The sequence below is a fragment of the Haliaeetus albicilla genome, chromosome 6 (genome assembly GCF_947461875.1).
Source record: "Haliaeetus albicilla chromosome 6, bHalAlb1.1, whole genome shotgun sequence".
Classification (NCBI taxonomy): Eukaryota; Metazoa; Chordata; class Aves; order Accipitriformes; family Accipitridae; genus Haliaeetus; species Haliaeetus albicilla.
Window position 1 is genome coordinate 42,405,708 of NC_091488.1, and position 19,911 is coordinate 42,425,618.

Genomic DNA, 19,911 nt, shown 5'->3' on the forward strand with positions numbered 1-19,911 from the left:
AGGGAGGGAGAGAAGAGGGAGGAGGGAAGGAGGGAGGGAGGAAGGGAGGCAGCCTCACTCGTGAGACGGCAGCTCGGCACCACGGCGGCGGCAGCGAGGGCGGGAGGGGACCCCCGAGCCGCGCTCCCCGTCCTTCTCCCGCGGCCGCAGCCCGGCCCCCCCCGTCCACCCCCTCAAACCAGCCGGGGGTAAATGGCCGGACCGCGGTGGGGAAGGGGAGGTGTTGGGGGGGGGGGGGGGGGGGCACTGCAGCAGGGGGAGGGGGGATGTGAAGGGCTGAGGGCTGGGGTGAGCCCCGAGGGGGCTGGAAAGGGGAGGAGGGAGAGGCAGGGAGGGAAGGGGATGGGAGAGGAAGAGGAGGGGGGGGAGCGGGGAATTGGAAGCCGAGGCAGAGCGGGAAGCGGAGAGGAGAAAGCAGGAGCAGCCGGGAGAGAGGCACAGGGAGCGGGGCAGAGAGGATGGGGGATGATACGGCCAATATCCACAAGAGAAAATAGGGGGCGGGGGGGGGGGAGCAAAGAAGCTGTTTCCACTTTTGGCCACAACTTGCCATTGGGGCCTGAAGCCCCCAGCTAACCGCTTTACAGAGCGGCATTCTTGGCCGCTGCCTCCGCAGCCTCAAACCTTGCTTTCTCCCCCCCCCCGACTTTCCTCTCCCCAGATAAACACTTGTCCATCCCTCCCTCCGCCTCCTTCCCACCTCTCCCCCCTCCTTTCCCAGCCGTTGAGGGATGGACGGCGGACAATGGTGGTATTGAGCTGCCCGCAGTGAATACTGGGCCTGTCCTCCCCCAGTGCCAGCGCCCGCAGCTGAGCCCCGAGCCCGGCAGCACCCGCTGCCCACCCGGGCACGCTCCCCCATCCCAGCACGGGAGAAGGGAGATTAAATTAATGGAGAGGAATCAGCCGTACGTTTTACTGCCGAGGCCGGCCTGCCGTTCTCCCAGCTCTGCTCTCCTCTGCCTGCGGGAGGGATGGGGGAAAGCTGCTCTTAGGGATGGAGGGGGAAGCAAAGAGCTTGGTTGGGGTGGCAGAGAAGCGGGTGTGAAAGATAAAGCTGAGGGAAGCTCTGCTGCGAGTTGCTGTCCTGCGTGGTCACAGCCCTGCTGCCCGAGTGTGCAGGATGGGAGAAAACGGGTCTTGGATGCTGCCTGCTTCGCCTAGAGCCTTACGGGGATACCCAGACTGGAGAGATGTACCAAATGGTTCCATGTCATACAAGTGGCCGCACGGGCTGGGATCAAAGGTCCCTCTAACCCTGGGTCCTGTCTCTGAGCACAGCCCCAAGCCAATGCCTAGGGAATTGCACAAGCACAAGGCAAGCGTGCAGCGGTACTGCCCCAGGGCACTTCTCTCATTTCCAGTGATTTGTGGCTAAGGCATGTCCCCAGCCAGTGGCAGTGTCTTTGTAGTTAATGGCCCTCGATTGATTTTCTTCTTCCAGGAATGTATGGAAAGGCCGTGCTGTCTATGAGTACTTAAACAATCCCTGCATGTGTTAAAGGCCCACAAATTAAGGGCTAAGGTCACGACACTACTGCTCCAGTGCCAGGCATGCAGCGGCAAAAGAGACGACTGCTTTGTATTCAAGCCAAGGAGTGAGCCCATTCAGACGTTTCCCCTGCAGGAGACTTGGGGAGGATGGCACCAGAGAGGGGGAGCAACGAGAAGGAGCTAAGGGGTTAATCCGCACACTGGATGTTCCCAAGCTGCTGCAGAGAGAGATTTCACCTGACAAGGGTATCGCTCTGAAGACGACCATGCTGCTGATGGACTAGTAGCCACTGCTCTAGGGCTGTGGAGAGCACAGGGGACAGAGAGATGCCCTCAGACTGCTGGCATGCCAGACGATGGGCATCACCAAGAGGAAACCTCTGCACTCTTGTGACAGAGTTCGAGTACAGCGAAAAGACCCGGTCCCATACGAAGTTACCGATGATAGAAACGCACCCCTCTCGCGAGTCAGAGTGTTGCATGGATCCTTTTTACAAGGGTCTCCCACATATGTTTCATCTACATTTAATAAGAGCTATTGTATGTTAATTAAATGCCAGTGGAGTAAGGAAAACATATTTGTCGAAGATTAACTATTATGCAATGCAAGAAGCATCTGCCACCCAACTGCTAGAGCTCACTAAATATTTCCTTATCTCAGAGTATTTACTTAGGAGGCAATAACTATCCAGTTAAATCTAAATTTAATGCTTAGTTAAATATAGTTCATGGAAAGTGGCACCAATATGTTTTACACAGAGAACGACAGAGGGGGGGTTCAGGGAGGGAGAAAGAAGGAATCCTGTCCCCAGACTCCGGTAACACCCCGACTCGAGGTGGGACCGCATGTGGCCGTGCCTCCCTACAAAGTGGGGCACATCACAGCGGACTTGGAGGCACCTCTCTGCTGAGATGGAAGCACAGGGGAAGCCTTCATCTTCTTCAGCATTTATACAACCCTCATTAGAACCACCATAGCATAGCTATTTAATAATAATAATCATAATAAACAGAGAGGCGAGGACAAAATTCCCTCGAGGGTCTTGTAAACCTGGGGAAAAAACAAAACAAAACCAAAACCTAAAGCTGATAGGTCTTATTTGCTTTTAGAAGCGTAGAGAAACAAAAGGAAGGGGTTGCCTGGGTATAAAAGGCCAAACAAGCAGGAATCACACAAATCCTAGGAGAGAACCTCCTGAGTAAAATAAATAATGTTATTTTTGTACGTGTTCCCAGAAGAAATAACTCTCTGGACCCATCTCCCCCTGCTGGAAGCAGATAACAAAACAGCAGGTCTGCTTTCTAACTTTCCTACCTTCTGAAAACTTAAGAATTCAGGTAAACAATCAGAGCACAGACACCACAAATCCATACTGCCATCTTTTAATGCCATTTACCAATACTCCTGGTAGGTGCAGGACTGGCAGGGCCAGCCTGACTGAGCAAATTTTGTCACTGCGCGGTTCGGGAATGGATGGGGCAGCATGAGCCCAGCCCTACAGGTACCACATCACCCTCCTGCAATGCAAACCCCTTACACCCTGTTCAAAGGGAACGTGGCCTAGAGCAGCACCCTTTGATGAGCGCGGGCTGTACGGCACCACTAAAGACACGACAGAAACCCTTGGATGACAGGTTTAGGAAGGTGTCTGCGTTTCCACGCTATGGGTGTGGGATGGCTCTGCATGGAAGCTGGAGGGAAAACAGCAGCACAAGCGGACACAGCCTGGCTTAGCCTTACTCTCCCTGGCTTTGAGGGAAACGTGCTGGAGACATCACAGTCTGGGCATCTAAGCCAGCCAAAGGAGAAACCCTCCATGCTGGCCCTGGATAGGCAGCTTCTGCTGAGATATGCAGTGCCGAGATGCTCTGGGACTGGTACTCGGGTCACCTCTGCCTACACGTGTGGCAGCTCGGTTTTACAGATACTCAGGGACTGATGCTGTGAAAGCCTGAAGTGCCATCTGCTTTTCACGGAGAGCCAACAGACACTGAAAGCATGGACTCTGGCCACCAATAGGGATGGGGTTTTTTTTGCATTTGAGGTGGCTAAAAGCAAAGAGCAATCCATGGAAACTTCACGAAATGCCAACTGCAGCAGCCATCTGTATGATGTGGATGGCTGCCCTCTAGGAGCTAAAATGAGGCTCATCAGCTCACGCCACAAACAGCCACAAAATGGCAACTGTTGTCACTTGACTTTCATTCACTACCAACCATACCAGAACTGGTGACTTGTTCCCAAATATTGCTGGATTTGGGGAAAAGACATTTCTGAAAAAATACAAAAAGAGAACCGCTCACACAAGTCTCCAGACCCTTTCACGACCAACACGATTGTTTTAAGGGGAGTGCATAACTGCTCTGCCAGCAGAGTCCAAGCATCTAGGGACTTTATTTAGGGTATCTGCAATGATGAGTGAAAACGTATGATGTTTTGTGAGCTATAACGTGTTTAGTCAAGATACACTGCTGTCTTCAGCAGCAGAACCTGCTCAAAGCTTCTCAGCCATGCAAGGAAAATGCAATTTTGTTGCATTGGCAGAGGAGTTATGGAGAGGAACAGGGAAGAGCCAAAGGGGTTTCAGCACATGGGGAGGAAGATTAAGAGACCGTGGCAGGGAGTGATCTCACCTTCCTCTCTTCCTTCCTATACCTGCAGCTCCTACATGCACACATTTCTAGCCTGCTGTGTAAGGGCAGCATCCTGCTCCAATTTATTAAGCAGCTACGTTTCACTCTCCTTTGGTTCCTCAGATATAGGGAGCCACAGGAGTAGAAGAGGAGGAGGAAAGGCAGGGCGAGGAGAGAGGTGGAAAATCCTTTGAATGCAGCAGGTGCCTCTAGAGGCAGACTGAGGAGGAGGAGGCGGCCTTTCACTGGTAAATGCCCTTCTCCTCAGACTCCAAGAGAGTTCCCGTAGGTCACACTCTGCCCGCTCCTTCAGCTACACCTGCCGGATAAAGGGGCCTCCATCCATACCAGGCCAGAGTCTGCTGGAAAGGGCGGAGAAATAATTTCCATGAGTCGACTGAAAAGAAGAAAGTCTGCTAAGGACAGGATGCTGCCTACCAAACTTGATCCTGTGCCGACTGGAACATCAATGCCTCTTACTCATATCCCCAAGGCACTTACGGAAGACACGTTCTAAGGAAAAATTCTGCAGTTTGAGAAAGATGTATGTGTATGATGGCCCTAATACTAGAAGTAACCGTTCCAGCATATGCTTTATTTTAAGAAAGATATATGTTTTATGAATATTTTGCAAGTCTATAAATTAAACTGGCTTTTGATGCTGAAAATCAGAGCCAGCTTAGGCCTGAGACTCCAGACGTGTAATGCAACAAGACCAAGCTTCCTCTGAAGTAAGGACCTCATTAGGTAGAAGGATTTACTACATCGAGAACACCCAGATAGGACATAACTGTGGATGATACTATGCATGCACAACACCTCTTTCTAAGTGCGGTCACTGAGCTGTAACAGAACTTCCTCCTTTACAAGAATAATAGCTGATTTCCACCAATTTGTAACCTTGTTACTATGCAATCGATCTAGTTTCACAATTGATCAGCTTGGTGTGGACAATTTAGAGGCCAAGGGCCAGGTTCTTAATTGCTGTAAGCTGACATATCACCACCGCTGTCAAAAGATCTATGCTGACTTCCACCAGCTAAACACGAGGCCTTGAGTTTTGAAGTTCATCTACTTCTCTGCTGTGTGGGTAGAAAACTGTGTTAAAACCTTTGAAAAAGAAAACCTTGTTTGACTGGATAAAGAGATTTTGTGCTCTGACTTTTCAGAGAGTTTCACCTTTAGTTAAAGACCAAATCTAAAGCTTGGGCAGGAGGAAAATAGCAGCCTGAAGATGCCTTTTTTTCAGCAGGATACGACCAAGTGGGATTAAAGAATTAGCACTGCAATTGGTTTGTGGCCTTAATTACTGACTGCTACCGCAGCAAGTGCTTCTGGAACTACAAAGTCATTGGCAACAGGTCCTTCCTACCTGAGAGGAACGAGAAACAGAGAGCACTTCCCTTTTCATTAAAACAAAAGTTGCCTTTCCGACCTTACAAATGCAACAAGCATAAAAGCCATCAGTAGCATCGAGAGCATGGCGCTGCCTTTTCCCCTGAAAGATCACATATCATCAGCGACTTCCTTGCCGACACCTCAGAACCGAGCTCTGCAGCTGCTGTTTGTCAGAGGGTGTCAAATCATTTCGAAATCACGGGAGGCCACACCGCTGGGCGACTGCTGCTGCGTGGCGGGGAGCCAAACCTCCTGCCATCTCCCAGCTGAGTCAGCAGCCCCGGTGGGAAACTGCGTGACCTGTTCTCCCACGGAAGGCCGGCTCATGGCTTCGGAAGCAGGGAAGGAGCTGATCCCAGTTCTGATGTTTCGCTCGGAGACAAGGTGTTACGTTGACCTGTATTTTCCAAACGTGGCTATAGGAGTTAGGCGTGCAAATCTAGACAAGCAGTCCATACCTCCCACTGAGGACAGCTTCAAGATCTCTTTTCTTTTTATATCTGGGAGTGAAATCATTGTTTCACCAATGTCAAGTAACTCTTGATGAGTCAGGCGGAGCCAGGGTTCAACCCTGCAAGTCTTTCAAGAATTCAGTTCCCATAGGAAGGCAATCGCGCTCTCTACTTAGACCTATTATCCCCAAAAAACCTTTCCTCCCAAGGCTGGCGAATATTTACGGCCCTTAACACAATTAGGATTGACTTCACAGAAGGAGGCTAGAAGAGTTAGCACTCCTTCCCAACACACAAGCAGAGAGATGACCCAGAGGTTGGGATGTTCTAGGAGGACTTGGGAGATATCCAGTCCCAATTTCCTCAGTGAATTTGGGTAAATCACTTAATGAGGCATTCACAAAGGCGTAAAAAGCTAATCTCCCTTAGGCTCCCTCTGCCCTCAGAGAGATAATCTTCTCTTGAGGGCACTTCAGACCAGATGCCTAATTTAGCTGTTTAAAATTGTCCTGTCTCTCAGGGCGTGTCAAAGTTTCCAGCTACAGAGCAGAGATCCTAACATACCCTTAGTTTCCAATAGTATTCAAAGGATGAAGCACCAAAGACTGCAGGGTGATCTGACACTACAATACAGAAAGCCCCTGCAAGACAGAATCTACAGAACACGCCAGGCGTGATCTATTTCTAACGTACTCATTAACAGGCCCCAAAACAACTGCCTGGCAGTTGCAAGGGATGTTAGGATCGCTGCAGACAGGAATTCTGTACAAGTAAGAGGTGATCAAACCCGTTCTGCTGAGCCTTGCTGCATATTCGATGACCTGCTCTGGCATGGAGTTCTCAACACAATGCTAATGGATGAGAATAATCATTCTGACAGTGATGATTCGGAAGAGAGCTCCAAAGTCTTGCTGAAATGATACATGCTACACATTCATCATCACCAGAGAATTAATTTTATTGTGAAGAATAGAGTGCAGCAGGCTGTTGTGCTGCGCATTTTCTTGTCCATTACAGAAGCTCCAACATAGCTTTTATGAAACTTAAACTGAGGCCTTCAGCGAGACAAGAAAGATTCTCAAGATTTGTGATGCTATCAGGAGACCAGGCACTGTCAGAAAGCCTCACGCGCAACAAGACGAGAGAGAAATTTGTATGCAGAAATTTGGAGAAGGGTCCCTTTGAAACTATGACCTGCCTGAATTCAAGCTTCTGAAAACGTTTCCAATCATTTCTCCGCATTCAGGTCTGAAAATGAGGAAAACACATCTTTAACACGTCCAGATTTTCAAGATGACAAGCCAGGAGAACTGTCTCACAGACGCAGGCTCAGTTAATACCATTCTTACAGGCTATGAGGTCTAGGACATCTCTGCATCAGCATTTGGAGTTAGTGCCTGCCTACTCTTTCAACATATATTTTCTACTTTTTCAGCTTTTCTTCTCCCCTTTCCCACACTACCTCTCTGCTCCTTTCTCCAAACTCCTCAGCCTGGTATTTTCAAGTTTCTCTCCCTTTCCTAGGCTGCTCCCATGCCCCGTTTCCGTCAGGCGCAGTCATATTCATACATTGTAAAGCTAGGAGGGAATTCTCAGATCATCCTGTCCAACTGCCTGCCCCAAGCCACAGAAACTCACCCACTTCTTCTGGCAAGAAGCTACAACCAGTGGGTCAGCCAGAACACCTTGTTAAAGAAAGGCTCTCGGCTTTGGTTTAAGCAGGCCCAACTGCAGAGATCTACCCTACGTCAGTGGGTTTAATGATTAATTACCACCCCAGGTTAAGAATTTTTCATGTTGTTTTAAGCACAAATATTCTTTCCTTTATCATCCAGCCACTGAATCGAATCATGCTTTTGTCTGCTTAGATTAAATGGTCAGCTGTTGTTAAATACCACCTCCTCGAAAAATTATGTTGTACCTGTTTGAGCCTCACTTTGTACCACTTTTGTTCCTAGTCCAATACTTTGCCACAAATGCCCAACACCTGGTGCCGGAGAGGGAAATGGGTTGTTTTCAGCAGCTTCTAAGAGAGCCGGCAAATACCAGATTAATAGCACTGTCCTGGAGATGAGGCCAGATAGCACAGAAGTAGGGCCAGGAGTGGGAATTTTAGGTCCAAGTCTAAGCATGGGGAAGGGGGAAGTAGGAGTTGGGGGGAATTATAGAGGACCTGCCTACCAAGAGGTGTAGGAATAAAGTAGCTTCTCAGGGAGAGGAAGCATTTTGCTGGAGGCGATTTCAGCAGCTGGTTCTGTCAGACAGGACCGAGGAGCCTCCAGCATGGTCCCGTGCTCGGATGCGGGAGCAGCGGAGCTGTACAGCCTCTGGGCTTCACTGCTTGGAGCAGAACCCTGTCTCAGAACCACCCTGCTTCAGTCTCATCCCAACTCATGTTTAAGTCAACTTGGATAAGGCAAAACAAACCCGAGTGCGGGCATACTTGCAAACCGCTCAAATGAAGCGATACCTATCAGAAAAAGCAGTATCTCTAAAGGGACAGAAATTCTTCTCTGAACCGCTGCTTGCAACGCTGCTAAGGCTGGGCTGGATGAGGGATGCACATGTCCTGAAACAGCTCCTTAAGGCAGAGGTCTGGGCGGGTATTTATAAAAGCTTCCAGGCAAGAGGGAGAATAGGCAGGTATTCTCCTGGAGGGGTGTAGAATCTCTGTGGGAACTTGACCTGTCAGAGCCAGGCTCAGGCCCTGAAGTGCCAGCAGACAGCCCCCCCTCTACTGACAATTTACTCAGCTCCAGCAACCTGTTAGATTCAGCAGCTTGTGGGGCTTTATGAAACAAAGAGCGACAACCTGAATGGGAACGGAAGCATTGCTTCCTATGAAACCCCTGGGGATTTGTGCATAGTCCTGGTCTTCAGCGACACTTCACTGCCTTCCTAATTTTTATACCACACGCCAGTATTTTTTGAATAATGTAATGAGCCTGCTAGCTTCTTCCAGCAGGCAGAGATCAGGGAAGGACAAAGAGCAGGTTGGTCAGAGCACCCTAGCAGCTGGCTGAACAAAGGCAGGGGATGTGAAAAAAAATCACTACAGTTGGATCAGACCAGAGCAGGGTAACAAACAAACAAACAAAAAAGCCTAAAGAAAACCTTTGACGATGAGATGGAGCTCTGAGTAGGGCTCTTCCACACTTCATTGCTTGCCCTCTGATACAGGAATGGACTGGAAGATGAACCCCAGATACCAGACCTATAGCACTGGTGGGTGAGGCTACCTCGAGTGTCCTCAGGGAATATCTATCACTGATTGCTTTTTAGTCAAAGTCATTGTCCATAAGAGCATTTCACCCTATTCTTTCTGTCTGCAAGGAATCATCCTGTGTTTGCCAGACATAAGTGGGAATCTGGGGAGGGGGGAGCTGATTTTGTGAAATGGAGGGCTTTGAGTCACTTGAGCATCTGCTTCTGAGCTTTTGGTAGGACAACCACTTTCACATACCGTCATGAGAAAGAACGGTAAAAATGGTTTACCAGAGCCGCTTTTCGGCTGGTGAGTGTATAGCATGAAGGAGCTATCAGGAAAGCTTTTTACAGGCCTGGGATGATAAAACGCTGCTGCCAAATGCATGGAGTTACCTGCCCAACCTACTGATTTGATGGGAGTCTGCGGGAGAAGGAGCCTGAAGCTCAAAGACTTTTCCCATTCAAGTTGTCTATCAGCGTCTGAAATGTCAAAGGCGATCCTGACAGGCAGAAGCCCCTTGGACGAATCCTGGCCCCGATATAGTCAAGTGGAGCTTTGCCACCAATTTCAGTGGGGCTACAATGTCACTTCTTGATTCTGCCTCTCACCCTCATTCCCTGTAAACTCCTCTTGGCTGGAGAATGAGCGGAACACAAAGAACAAAGCAAATGTGGAAATTAAGGCATACCCTTCAAATTCACATCCATTTAACTGAATTACAACAATTTTCCAGTAAGCTTATTGCTCATCAAAGTGAGGAACAAACAGTTAATCTGACTAGCCTCAGACAGACCCAGCATAAGAAAATTAAGTGTAAATTTCTCCTGCTCCCAGCTCTGTCAGGACACCCCTGTTCTGTCCATCAACATGCCCTGGTATTCCTGCCCCCTCTCCCCATCTGCTGATGTAGCTAAGTCCTGAAAAGAAGAAGCTGCTATTGCCCATCAATTTTTAATGTAGCAAGGAAAAGGCTGCAGGAAGAAGAATATTTGGTGGCATTTACTCCCTATGATCAAAGCCATTTCATGTCTCTTGTGTGATATTATTAGAACACAATACAAAGCGAAAGCAGCGTTCAGACTAAGGTCCCTATACAAGAAACACTTTCTGCAGAGGAGAACGCAAGAACCAATGCCAGCAGGAAGCCCATATTCTTATAGCATCTTTCTGCCCATGTCTATCTGCAGGGAATTACATGACAGAAAGAGCCAAGCAGGTACCTTAAGTCCAGTCCCCTCTTCTCACAAGCACAATGTTCAATGGGACATCCCCACTCACCTTCCAACACCCTAAGGCACATGTATGGCCAGCAGTAAGAGACCCAAGTCTAAAGAGATAAGATGCCACAGAAAGAACTGTATTTTAGGTCTCTGCTGTCGCTGGTATTTGTTAATTAAAACTCCCGGGGATGACAGGAAAAAGACTATATATCAAAAGCAAAAGTCAACTGCTAATAGGAGTAGGGTGCAGCTAACTCTAGGTTCTCCTGTTCCCAAACCCAGCAATTACTTCTGTACTGACTGCGTGCTTGCGACACACCAAGCAACCACCCGAGAGAACGTAATGCCAGAGAGAGACCTGACATGACCTGTCTCTGTTCTATCACTAGCTGGGCCAATCCTCCAGCACCAAGAGGCAGACGAAGGCCACGCAGGAAGATCTGTTAAGCACCCAGAGAGGAGAAAAGGAATTTTTAGCTAGCAGGAAAGAGGATAGTGGGGTTTAAACAGATTTGGCTCTCTGGAAGTCTGGATTAGTTCCAGACCTTTCCTTTTCTTCCCTCTGCTAAAGAACATAACGGAGTACACACACCAATACAAGTTTTTGAAAAGCTTCTTCCTCTGACTTCAGACAAACTCTCTGCATACCCCTGACAAACATGGACATACCAGAATATTTCCCTGGGAAATATCTACACTAGCTGAATATGCTGTAATTACAAATGGCGACGTCTTATCACCATCATTCAAACAACAATAAAACTCAGACACCAAGAGGCCAAACTGATCAAACTCCTAGCCATGAGCAATGTATCCCATGCAGATCACCCCCACTGTTGTTTGAGACCTTCTGAAACAAATCTGGTAAGTGTTTGATGAGCACTTCATGAAAAGCCAATGCCTTGTTCACATTATACCTCTGATGGCGTTCAGGACACATTGCTCATACCAACTGTCCTTTTCAGCCTCTGTTCCGTGGCTGAAAGACTGAGATATCTGTGAGCAAGCGTCAAGGTTCAACAAGTAGCAGGGATACCTGTGCAAAAATATTTTCCTATTGAGTCACACTGCTGATACAAGACTCTTGACTGCTCGCTGTAAACCATCGTACCAACACATTTGCACTAACATCACAAAACCAAAGTCATGGGAACTGCAACTGAAGTTCAAGTGAAATGTAAGCATTTTGGTAAACATCATGTCTGTGACTGAATGCTGACAGCAGTCATGCAGATGTTTACAGAGGTAACAGAAAGCCTCTGAATAGCCCCTGCTGCTTTTACGTTCTTCCGAGCTGGGCTCTGATGAGAGCTCTGTACTGGACAGCTCTTTCTATGCCACCGTGCAAATGAAGCACTGTCGACTGAAGCAGAGGAAGACTGTGAACACTCAAAAGCGTCCAGAGAAAACTGCAAGAAATCAACACTCCATATATAACATGGTTGCAGTCACTCAAAGCTTTGCAATGAGAAATCTCCGTGAAGCAGAAGTTCTGTTTATACACAGGAAAGTGGGAATACATTATGGCTTAAATCTTTGGACTGAAAAGGTGGTTTGCTTTTACTGGCACAGAGAATTGCACAAAGGATTTAGGTTTCACGCAGGGCGAACTCTCCCCACGCCACAACAGAGCTGCGGGTGATGTACCAGGCACTGCAAGTCCATAAGGAAAGAAACTTTGGTGAGGGAGAGTCAGGGTACAGTCCTCTGGGGAAAGGGCCATAGCACACCATTATGCTCTGTGTGTGTGTGTGTGAGCAAACGAAGTGAGACTGGCATATGTGATATTCCAACCTACTGGAATGACTGAATAGGAAAAAGATAAAGTTTTAAGTTCTGTGGTCTTTTTGTCAGGGAATAATGCTTACAACAAGAAGGCCTTGACTCTGTGTAAGCACTGCTCAGCAATAACTAAAACATCCCTGAATTATCAACACCGTTTTCAGCACAAATCCAAACCACAGCCCCATACTAGCTACTATGAAAAAAAGTCAGCCCAGACAGAAAGGGCAGAAAAACCCTGTTTCATCTGGAGATCAAGTCTTCCTTATAATTTCCAGTATGATTCTCAAGCTTTCTAAAGATCTCCTCACTCCCAGGAGCTAAGCTTAAAACACACAGTTTGAGCAGTGCCTTGGCTAGGGTAGAGTCAATGTCTTGATGACTGGGGAACATGCGATGTACTTCTAGTTTACTAGATGTATTCAAGTCCCAACAGAAAGATTCAAGATGTCACCAATATTGGACAGATGACCCTTAGCTCTGCACTCAAGAGCTTTTACGACGTGAAGCCGGGGCCCGTTGTTTCTAGTTCCTGTAATATCTTTCCATAAAGCTGCCAAGTGTTTGGATAGCTGTATGGGAGATGGATGGGGGTTGAGTATACAGAGAGAAATACTTCGTGATTGGAATATGATTATCGAGCTAATGAACCTCTAAAGGCAAATCTAAAAAGGATGCGCAAGCTGCTCAACTTTGTCCAATTCCCTGAATCTAGCAGTTCAGGATAACTTTCCCCAGCAGGTTATAACTCTCCTCTTCCTCGACTATTTTGCCAGCGTGGAAGGGATTGCCAAATTCTAGCATCCCCCTGAAAGATGCAAAGCTGTTTGGATGACTCATCTGGCAACCACAGCCACTAAGTCACATTAATACTAAGTCAGAATAGAAAACTTTGAAAAATTAAGGTAGAGGGAAATAAAGTTTCAGACTAGTAAGTGTTTCAGGAAAAAAACCCAAAGCATTCAAGTGTTATTTGTAGATGCTCTCCTTTTGTCTTAGACCAGCCAGAGAAATGGTTAATGCTTTCTGATTTTTTCTTAACAACACTTGGAATATAAGCAATGAGAAATAAAGAGGAAAAAACAATGTAAGAAAAGTTTCTTCTTATTCCCTCATCAGACTTTCTCAAAAGGAAATAGAGGAAGCCCACAGTAAGACTTCTACTCGTCAAAAGGAGGGGAAACTCCAACTGGAGACTGCATTTAGGATTTAAACTTGGTATAGATGTTCTTTTAAGAAAATTACTCTTACTTGCCCTGTCCATAGTGGGATTTAGGAAGTGCAAAGAACAAGTATTTAACTAGCTAACGTGTATTAACAGCTTAGCACAAATAAGGCAGTATGCTTCCATGATGTATTAAAAGTCAGTTAAACCTTCGGCTACTTCTTGCCATTATGCTTAACATGTTAAAACCATACTGCCTTGTTTTCATTAGGCTGTTAATACATGCCCCCAAAGACAGCTTTGCCTTAAAGCTCCCATGAGAAAGACCTAAAGGTTTAGCTACGTTGGCAAACCCATCTGAAGTTGACATACTGCTGATGTGGCTGTAACGTACTTCTTATCTCTCCATTCCCCCAATAAACACCCTTGGCAAAAAGATTACAAGGCCAGGGAGCTGCACCTGCACTTCGGCTCTTGTGTCGCATTCAGCATTGCATTCCCTCCTGCCTACAATTAGAGTAACAAAAGTTTATAGCATGGACCTGATCCTGGACACAAGAAAGTGGAGGCCTGCCGGCAGGTTGGCAGAATTTCAGCTGCTGCACGTCAGTTCACACAGTCAAAGTGAGGCTCGTCCTGAAATTGTCTTGCTTTGGTTCATGACTTCTGCCCATAGGGTAGGAAAGAAAACGCTACCTGTCCCAGTACCTTTAGGAAAGAAAAATCAGGCTGGATTCACAAAGGGAAGCATTTGGTAGGATTTCCCCAAATCCGCAAGCTGCCTTTGCATGACTCAAAATTAGGTTTTCAACATTAATTCCAAAAGAAAATTTCCTGCCTCTGCTGAACCATAACGCTTTAAATGTACCCACTGCCCCTTCAGAGTAAGGGCTGGTCCCCATATATTCTCCACTTCCCTTGTGCTGTTTCTTTGTGCAGCTCACTGAAGAAGAAATTATATTCTTTCTTCTGCCCTTTTCCTTGTTCAGGCAGGACAGTCACCTGGATGTCACCAGGCCAGAGATCTAGTTGTCAGGCACCAAACTACCATCAGAGAGTATAAAAGAGGCTCTTGAGGCCCTGGTGGCACATTCACCATGTGTGCTTCCTCTGCTTTACAGCTGACTCACACGGAGAACCACCAGGCTCTCTCCAGGACAGGAAAAATAACTGTATATTATCTGTTTAAAAGCCTCCTAATCCTTAGGCAACAACTGAGTAGTAACTGCAGTGATAGGGCAAATCTTTCTGCTTCATATTAATAAACGCTAATGCAATATTACCACTTGCTGTATCAAAGGCTTTTATGTAAATGACTTTTTTTTTTTTTTTCTAAAACAAAGAATACATGTGTGGAAGGACTTGGATGTTTAAGACTTTGCTTAGGTTTCCATTTGCTGCATCATGTTGGCATTGAGGAACTAGACTACATCACTGGAAATAAACGGAAATCGAGCAAAGAGTGCAAATGGGGAAAAAGCAAATTACCCTCTGTGTCTTAACAATCTGACACATCATTTGCCAGACCAGGGGGGAAATTCTCTTCTCCCAAGGAGTATCATTGTTATCTTTTTAAGGAGACCAACTGCCAAACGTCAGTTTTGGAGTCACTGCTTGCCCTAGATATCCGTTTGCTGACATAGGGACACACAAAGTCATGCCAGCGAGGGAGCGACCCGCCAATGCCAGTTGTGTCTTCTGCAAGTGCGTTTTCTCTAGAAGGCATAATGCAATTACGAGAGATTCTGCACAGCTCCATCTTGTTCCCATTAATTGCACAGACAGAAAGAGCCCACACCAAAACACGGCACCTCTGGAGCCGAGTTACCCACTCGTGTCCACTGACGTCCTTTCCATGGGCAACTTCTTGTCCCATGGGGGATGGCTGTGTAATATGACTACCTTTAGCCCATTTCCACAGATGCCCTGGTTCACACTTGGGTTGTAGCTCAGGTCACTAACAGCCCGGCACTCCTGGTCCTGCACGGTTCCTTTCCCTCGGTGAAATCACGGCACTCATATTTCCACCGTGAGAACAGAACACCCTAGATAAACTTGTGCATATTGTTTGCCTGGTCCTAAATCCTCACTTAGGAATAGCCTTAAGCTCCAGCCAGTACTTACACTGCTCTGGCTGTGTCTCACCAGGTACTCCGTCTTCGCTAGCGTACCTTCAGTAAACCACCCAGATTTTTGCGGGGTAGTTTCGTAGGGATAAACACATACCTCTAGTGTAGCCGTGGGACTCCACTGACATAGCACTGGCCTTGGATGAGGCAGTGATGCCCTACGGGGGTTGTAGCACAGCCAGGCAGAATGGCTGAAAAGAGAGAAGAGCGCTGAGGCCTTTAAACTACAGCTCCCGTGAGAGCCAGTGATACTGCCGGGTAAACAAAGTTTATCTGCGAACTGGTTGAATTAAACAGTTCAGCTCAGTTGGTTTGAGCTGACTGAAAATACAGTACTTCATTTAGAGCTTCCCAGAGAAAGAATAAAATGTACTGCAAGTAAATACCAACAATAGCAATAATAAAAGAGGTGAAAACCACACCTTTCCCAAATGTTTGGAAACCGCACTTTCCATTTTAAATTATTGTACGCAGCAAATTGCAGAGCGTCTCACCCTTGCTAGTAGTTCCCACTGTTTTCTCCTTAATATCTAGCAAATGGAGCTTTCCATCTCCTCTCATCATTATCATCCTGATACTAACATCCTGTACAAATGCAGACAGATTTGAACTTTCATCAGAGAATCGTAGCAGCTGCTGAGCATGGAGAGGATTTTCTCCCCCCCCCCCCCCCCATCTTTTAAAACAATTAAAAAGAAGTATCGGACTGTTTCTATGAAAACTGTGGACTGGACAACATCTTGTAAAAAAACCCAATGCTGGCTGAAAACTGGCAGTCGCTCCATCAGTATGACAGAATAATTAAAACCAGTATGACAATAATTAGCACTTCTATAGTTCTTTTCATCCACGGATATCAAAGCACTTCACAGAAACAAGTGCAGCTACCTCAGTTTTTAAAGCTGAGCTCAGAAAAAAAAAAAAACCAACAAATCAGAATTTTTTCCTTGTGGAAAATTCCAACAACTTCATCACTAGTTTTCATCCTAAATTAGAGTCAAGAGTTGAAATATTTTTTAAAAAATTTCCAAAATGAAGAGTGCTTTAAAAAAAAGCGCTAAGGTTGATTAGGAAATTTTGGAGTTTTCAATGGAACCAAAATGTTTTACCATTCTGAATTTAGTGCATTTTGTTTTGAGTCTCTCAGCGATGCGCTGCATCTGCCTCTGGGAAGGGAATGCCTCCTGGGAGCTGTAGTTCAGGTTTCCCCACTGCACTTAATAACTCTATTAGTTAGGCACCGCCTGTCCCCATCCTCCCCTAAGGCTGGGCCTGCCTGTCCTGCTGTTCTGCAGAAAAACATCATCAAACTATTCCTTACTGCCTCCACTGAGCTCGTGAACGGGAAGCACTGACTGCAGCAAGGAGGGCTGGACAATTTAGCGAGGAAGTAAAAATAAAACCCTGCAGCCCCAATGGACAATTTCATGCTTTAGAAGCCAGTTCGGCTCTCCTCCTATGAGTCAGTAAAGCATCCGACAGTAGATTTGACTTTTTGGATTACTGCTCTTTTGGGATGACTTCCTTCAGGTCAAGCCTGTGTCCAGGGAGATGAAGGAGCAAGTTTCTGCTGCCTTGGGTTTATGTCCGCAACTAATATGGCCATCATGTCCTTATGTCTGCAGCTTACAGATTTGTTCTTTCAAGGACCTGCCTGTCTAGAATTGGTGGGGAAGAGCAGGGCAAGTCACGATTGCTACTTACAGACATCTCGCCTCAAACCAAAGCTGCTAATGTAACTTGACAGAAGCTCGCGGTGGGTTACATACCTGGGTGCTTACTGATAGGCACCCATCTTCGTAGGTTGAGTAGTTTTAATACTGGCAATGGCACAGGACTCCGCTACCATGTCAGGTACCACGAAGATCTTCCTCTCCAGGGAGGTGGGAGATGTGCAGGGGACCAGAGGGAGCCTGAACAAGCTAGTGCTGTTCTAGGAAAGCCTGTTTACTGCATTTCCAGAGCTGGCCTGAACGTTTCAATGCCTCATTTGCGCTCCCCTTACACACACGCTAGGGCAATTTCTCTCGATGGTCCCAACTACTAGGATACTTACTGAAGGAGGGACTTTGATGACTAATCAAACACGACTGAGCTGATTAAACTTTTGTTATTTTCTCTGACTGTTCCTTTAATAATTTCAGAGCAACAAACCACAGGAAGACTGCAGGTTCATGAGGGAGAAATCAAGGGGAAGCAGTTAACGTTGCTACCAATTTAGCTAATGTAACTAAAACCAAAATAGATGTTTACAGGCACAGAGCATGAGGCAACTGCATAGTATCAGGTTCAGCCTATTATTCACGATCACACATACAACCCAGTTAACTCTTTAAACCTGACCTGGTAAAACGACATGGCCAGATGTAAACAAACATCACCCTGGGGAAAATCAGGTCCAAAGTCTACCCTTACAAACATGCCTTTTACCTGTATTTTAGTGTACTTTACAGATTTGTTTTCTTCACAGATGCTTCTGATACTGTGTCTGACTGTAAAACCTGACATACGTTACAGTACCTCATTCCCAGATGCTTATCATATTAGCCATTTACATATATGTCAGATCTATGCCAGTACTTATTGACTCAACACCCGAGTTACACACATAGCACAGCTTAACCTCACTCAGCGTTACCATCCAAAACCAATTCCAGTAAACAATCAAAGCATTCTTGTATTAAAAAAAAAAAAAAAAATTTTTTTTTTTTTCCTTTTACCTAGCACCTAAGGATACTGGAGTTTTCTGGGTAAAAGCCTAGCTCGTCATAGGCCTCTCAGGCCTATATTTCCCTACTTGCATATTTGCACAACTGAAGAAAGAAGCAGGACTCTCCCCAGCTTTACCTGTGAGTGACATACTCTATCACCTCCAATGCTGATAGCTGCAAAGAAATGGAAGAGAAAGACAAAACTTCTCTGATGACCTGGGACAGTAACAGAGACTGGTCTGGCATTTTTCAGTTGTAGGACGAAGTTCCCAGACAACTGTGTAAGCAGGGGAGGATTGTTAACCTTTAAGGCTATACACTCCGTAAAAAGGCAGTGCTTACACGTACTGAAGGTAATTTGAAAACCTCCTTAATTTCTAGATTTAACAAGGGCATAACAAGCCTTTATGCCAGGCTCAGACCTTTAATTCTCAGTTAAGAAACAGGGAGCGGATGCTGATGCACAGAACCGTCTTTTATGCGCAATGTATTAATATACATTCCTCTGTCAAAACATAAATAATGTACAGGGACAGTGTCACCTTGTGGTTGTTTGCTGACATAGCGGCCAACTGAGAGGGGATACTCCCTGTACCTAGCCCCCTCGCCCCCAAAAGCCTTCACTCAGAAATGTCAACCTTAAAAACTTCCTTTAGGGTAAACCAGCCCCTCCATGATCTGCCCAGTGTGCATCTTCCACGCAGGTGTTAGCAGCTTTTGCGTTAATGCAACCTAAAAGCCTTCACAGAGATACGAAGGCATTAAATACCTGAGCCAACTCCGCAACTTGCGCTGGCTACAAAAGTCTGGGAAGCGGAGATGTGCGAGGAAGGAAGCTGCTAAGTTCATAAATAGGAGCTGTAAGGCTGAGCAATAAAATTCCACTTGTTCCTTTGTGAATCTCCTGCCTTACAAAGTAAATTCCAAGAACTGGCACATCTTCTTGCTCCTAGCGCTCCAACCCGACAGAGAAAGAGGATTTTGAAAACTCTATTGTGTAGAAAGAGGGAAAAATACAGCCCTAATTCAAAGTTAGTACTAAGCAAGGAAATTCAGACACCAAACTGTGCTCTTAATGGAGAACTAATGGATGTTAATTAACCACCAATTGACAAAGAACATATTTACTGTAGTTTAACAGCTCTGCAAATAGACACAAACTCATTTACACATGTTTAAACCTTAATAAATATATTTGCAGTCATTGGTCGCTTAAGTTGATGTTCAAACTGTCCCCTATAGTAAATCTAGAGGGATACATTTGGTTGCAAAAGTTATTGCACATTAATTAAACATTAGCTCATTGCAGAAAACCAAGTAAGTTGATGGTAAATGACCTCTTTCATCAATACCGGTTTATTACACAGCTATTAAAAAGCCGTATGCAAAAATGAAGAAAAACCACCCTGCCAAACAGCTTTCTCTCTGCACAGTCATCCACACCTTTGCAAAAGAAACGTACCAGGGCCTCCCTGATAAGGGGGAGTTCCCCAGATATCCTGCACCGGTGAGGAGGGCCAGGGTAGCACGCAGTAACGTTCCTGCAGGCGACGCTCCAAGCAGCGGGTTTCTGACAGCGACTGGATTGTGGTGAGCATGCAACAGGATTTAGAAAAGTCCTTCTGAGCAGAAGGCACGGGATAGAGGAACGCGTGGCGACACTTAGGAGGAAAGGCGGTGGGAAGAATACTTGCAGAGTTTTCACTCTCTAGACTTGT

At 46.3% G+C, this 19,911-nt stretch overlaps 1 protein-coding gene and 1 long non-coding RNA gene across 2 annotated transcripts in view; one reads left to right on the forward strand and one right to left on the reverse strand.

Annotated features, from left to right (window-relative positions):
• Positions 1-19,911, reverse strand: part of LSAMP (limbic system associated membrane protein) — a 1,014,682-nt gene that overhangs the window by 312,494 nt on the left and 682,277 nt on the right. The window lies entirely within an intron of this gene.
• On the forward strand, positions 55-7,868 carry LOC138685726 (uncharacterized). The gene is made up of 2 exons (XR_011325141.1): positions 55-188; positions 1,445-7,868. It is a non-coding gene; the product is annotated as an uncharacterized lncRNA (long non-coding RNA).